Consider the following 4,296-nt stretch of genomic DNA (forward strand, 5'->3'; position numbering starts at 1 on the left):
GGACCGCGGCCGCCCGCGTCCCTCCAAGCCGTCCCCTTCCCAGGGGCGCGCAGAAAGTTGTCTGCCACCCCCCACCCCCCATCCTACCCTCCAGCAGGCTCCCCAGCTCCCCTGCACTGTCCTGGGCACCCAGCTCTGGGCCTCCTGCGAATCTGGACGATCAGGTCCCGAGGAGGAAGGGGTTACTCACTGCGCCCTCATCATCTCGTAGATGTCCAGCTCCAAAAGTTCTCTCTCCCTGCCCTCTTCCCAGCGAACAGGCACAATCATCATAAAAAGCCCAGTCAACAAATAGCCTGTGCTGGCCTCCTGCCAGGCCTTAAGGCTGGGTGAGGGAACCCAGGGGACTATCCCCAGGGGGTCCTGTCCTCCGTGAGGTGAGGGGGATCTGGTCTCCGAACTGGAAACAGACTCAATTCTTGCTTTGATGGTGGGAAGGAAGCCCTTTCCCAGGAGTGGGGCCTGGGGATCTGATAAGGACGCATTCCAGGCAATCTGGCCAGGGGCAGGGCAGATTAGCCCTGTGGATAAAGAAAGTGTGAGATCCAGAGAGCAAGGTGAGGACCGCCTGCCTGAGAACCCTGGGACTTCCCAGGAGGGAGAGGCCGGGGAAGGAGGGTCTGGACTGCTGGTGAAGACGGAATTGAGTCAGAGCTTGGAGGTGGGACAGGTTCTGGGTGGCCAGAGGGAACTGGCCAGAGGAGGAAGGGAGAAGGGACACAGGTGTGTACCTTGACCTTACCCTCGGACGTGCAGCCCGTGTGCTCCTTGGATGTGGTCCCTTTGGGATGGTGCCGAGAGCAGGTTCTCAGGAGAGGGAACTGAGATCCCCTTTTCCTAGTCTTCTAAGGGTTTCTAGTGCCTTTTCAAATCTTACTTTTATTATTTTCTAGAGAGTGCAAAGGAATTATGACTAGTGTGGTCAGATAGGGGTAGATGGTGAAATGTTGAATTCCAGGCCAACCTATGGCCTTGATCCTGTGGCAGTGGGAGCCATAGATGGTTCTGGATGGTTCAGAGAGTGGGCTGGACCCCCACTGAGAGTGGGGAAGGTGGCTGTGAGGGGTGGTCTGTTGTGGAAGGTGTGGCTTGTAGTCCCCCTGGTACTTCTCATCAAAGGTCAGGCAGGGCTTGAGAACCTCAGGAAAAAGCAAGATGCAAACAACCTAATTTTAATGGGAGGGGAGTTTTCCAGATCCAGCACCATTGGAGTTCGGAAGTTTGTGTAAAACGAAGCTCTGGTTCAAATGTCAGGATCCTTGGAAGGGAAACAGGTGAACCAGTCAGATGCTGGGGGTAGAGCTGTGGCCAGTGGGTGATGGTGTGGGCTCCCAGGGGCCTGAAAGATGTGGGTGTTGAGACCTGCACGAGCACTTTCAAACTCCTGTGCTTTATAAGCTTGTCCAGCGCCCTGGTTTTAATCAAGTGTGCTCATCGCACCCAGATCCTTGCCCAAGTACAGGGCTTGGCCTGTGGACTCCATGTGGTTTGGGACTCGGAAGGGACCTCCCACACTTCAGTGGACGCTGCTGGCATTCAGCGGGATGAACGTGCCATTCGGCCAGACGCCGGGAGCCACGTCGCCTGTGTTTTCCACTGTGGTTCATGGTTTGGCCCCACTGCCTTCTTTTGTGCAAATTTCACCTCCCTCTTAGGAGCCTCTCTCTCTCTGGTGTGGAAACAGGGAAAGTCTGTCCACACGGAGAGTGAGCATCACAGCTCACTGGTCATCACAGATCCCCAGTCCAGCCGCCCATTGTGACTGAGGACACTGTGGACTGGAGGGGGAGGTCAGGGGCGCGGCCACAAAGAGAGCCGTGGCCAGCTTGGGCCCAGCACCAGCCCTCCTGATGGTCTGCTGTTCTTTCTCTGGCTCCATGCTTAAACTGGAGGATGGAGACGTGTCTGCTGCCCTTGGGGTCTGCTGGTCTGGAGCCACTCCAGGTGATTCTTCCAGGGGATCTGGTCAAACGAGGACCTGCCCTGGGTCCCTGGGGTGTGGACAGTCAGGGGCAGCCAGGAGGCTGTGAGTAGAATGGAATACTTCAACGGAAGATGGACCCTGTCGACACTCACTTGGGGGAGTTTCCTACCTTCGAGGTCCAAGGATTGAGTTGAAGGTTCTTTTCTTTGAGATGAAAAGTCATCCGAGGTCATCATTTCTGGAAGCAGTCTCCTCTCTCCTTTGTTTCTGCATCACTGACACTCATGGACACCTTTTCTTAATTAGATGAAGACGTTAAATGGAAGCAACTGTTCATATACCTGCTGGGGAGTTCGGCTGAAGGACAGAGCCTGTACAACTTTCGAACCCAGCTCTGTGACCTTGAGCAAGTGTCTTAACTACCTCGTGTGGCCCCAGTTGACCCCCACTGTGGAACTAAGATGTTGGTCTAAATGATCGCCAGATCTGGATATAAGAATGTGCTGCTTTAAAGGTCTCTTCCAGGAGCATCAGTCTTTACAATGCAACCATCTTTAAGAAATTTTGCAAGATAAAAAATTATATATATGTAAATATTTATATATATGTATCAGTTTCAGACAAATGGTTTTCTTCAGAGATGATAAGTTGAGAGATGGGGCTTTGAAGAGGGTCATTCCTTGATGATGAGAGTCTGTATCTTCTTTCTTTCCTGGAGTTTAAAGCCTGGATCTGATGGTGTTTCCTGATTAGCCTGTAGGTACAGAGAGAGCAGGACTTTCTCTAAGGAGCAAACTGATGAGCTGGATAGAGTGTTACGAGAAAAATAAGTTCCTGGCTGGCGTGATGAACTGTGCCAACTAGGTGATATGCAGTTTCTTAGGGTCTAACTTTGGAAAACCAGGAAGCAGTGGATGTTCATTTAGCCTTTCCATCACCAGGTGCTGATGGGAAGTGCTCTGAGTGCTGTGGACCCAATTCTCAGGTGGTCCGTAGAAAGGACAGGCATCACTAACTTACCCGATCTACAGGGGAGGGGAGAGGCTTAAGGAGCCCTTATGGAGTCCAAGGCCAGGCACTTGGTACATGCTAAAGCCAGCGTGGAACTCAGAGCCCCTTGGAAAAAGGGTATATTCCCTGTCCTCGAGGAGGCTACGATCTGGGCGTTGGGAAGCAGCCAGTCACAGATTGTTCTGGCTCTGGGGTCGGTACGCACAGTGCAGGGGGGCATGGTGAGGAGTTTGCCCGCTGGAGCTGGTGAGGCAGGCTGGGTCTTGAAGACGAGTCCCTGTTGGCAGGCAGATGAGGTCAGGGTCACAGGCTGGGCCTGAGAGCAGCAAGAAGCTGCCTGGGGGTGCAGGGAACTTCGGGCTGGTGTAGTGGGGCTGTGCTGGATTTGTCCTGCTGGGGGGTGACCCTGTCTCTGAATCCTGTTCAAAGCAAGACCCCCCAGCTGCAGCAGCATTGCTGTCACTTCTGGAACCTTCTGGATGGTCCCATCAGCGAGAGTTCTTTGGTTTTAGTGCCTCTGTCCTTTTTTGTCTCTCTCCCACCCCCCACCCCCCACTCTGCCAGTTTGCTTGTAGAGGAGAGGGTGTCCCGGGAAGATGAGAGGAAGCCCAGCTGCAGCCCAGGGTCTGCTTGCTCTGTCTGCAAGGTCACCTGAGCGAGGCTGCCGTGATTCCCCAGAGGGTGGCAGCCCGACCTGGTGGGCAAGCACCGAGCTGGAAGTGCAGCCTCTGAAGGATGCCAGTGCAGCTGGGGTCATGCCTGTTCCTGCCAGCTCTGCTCTGCAGGCCAGGACACGGCAGACCTGCTGGGGCAGAGGATTCCAAACCAAAATACTGACTCTATCTCTCAGGCTAGGTTATCGGTTAAACAGGGCTTCACGTCTGTCCTTGGAACGCCTCCCCCACAGTGGTTGACCTGGGACATATTTTAATTTCCAGAGGGTCAGTTTTCAAGCAGTCCTTTGAAACGGGGCATGTTTGATGTTGGGGTACCAGCGTCTAAAGGTGATCTGGAGGGAGGTGGGACTGTGCCAGCTGCACCCAAGGAGCAGCAAAGACTGCCTCTCAGATTCCCACTGACCTGCTAGCCTCACAGGCAGGCAGGGAGCCGTTCCGTGATGCTCTGTCTCTTGCATCTGGGAAGTGGTTCCCGGACCGTGGCAGGTGATATGTGTGTCCTGCTACCCACCCTCCATGGTTGGCTCCTCTGCAGTTGCTCCGTCATTCCAGAGTAGCCCTGCCAGCCAGCCCCTGCGTCCCCCCTCCCTGGTGAGGCTTGTCCATGGAGGGGTAGCCTTCAGGACAGAGAGGCTCTTTGCTCCCCTAGCTCGTGGGTGGAAAGTGTGCAGACCTTTGTGTTAG

The 4,296-nt window shown here is 54.5% G+C and overlaps 1 protein-coding gene across 1 annotated transcript in view; it reads left to right on the forward strand.

Moving 5' to 3' along the window:
• Positions 1-4,296, forward strand: part of RNF144A (ring finger protein 144A) — a 129,696-nt gene that overhangs the window by 449 nt on the left and 124,951 nt on the right.

The sequence above is a fragment of the Bison bison genome, unplaced genomic scaffold (assembly GCF_000754665.1).
Source record: "Bison bison bison isolate TAMUID 2011002044 unplaced genomic scaffold, Bison_UMD1.0 scf7180017864307, whole genome shotgun sequence".
NCBI classification, from domain to species: domain Eukaryota; kingdom Metazoa; phylum Chordata; class Mammalia; order Artiodactyla; family Bovidae; genus Bison; species Bison bison.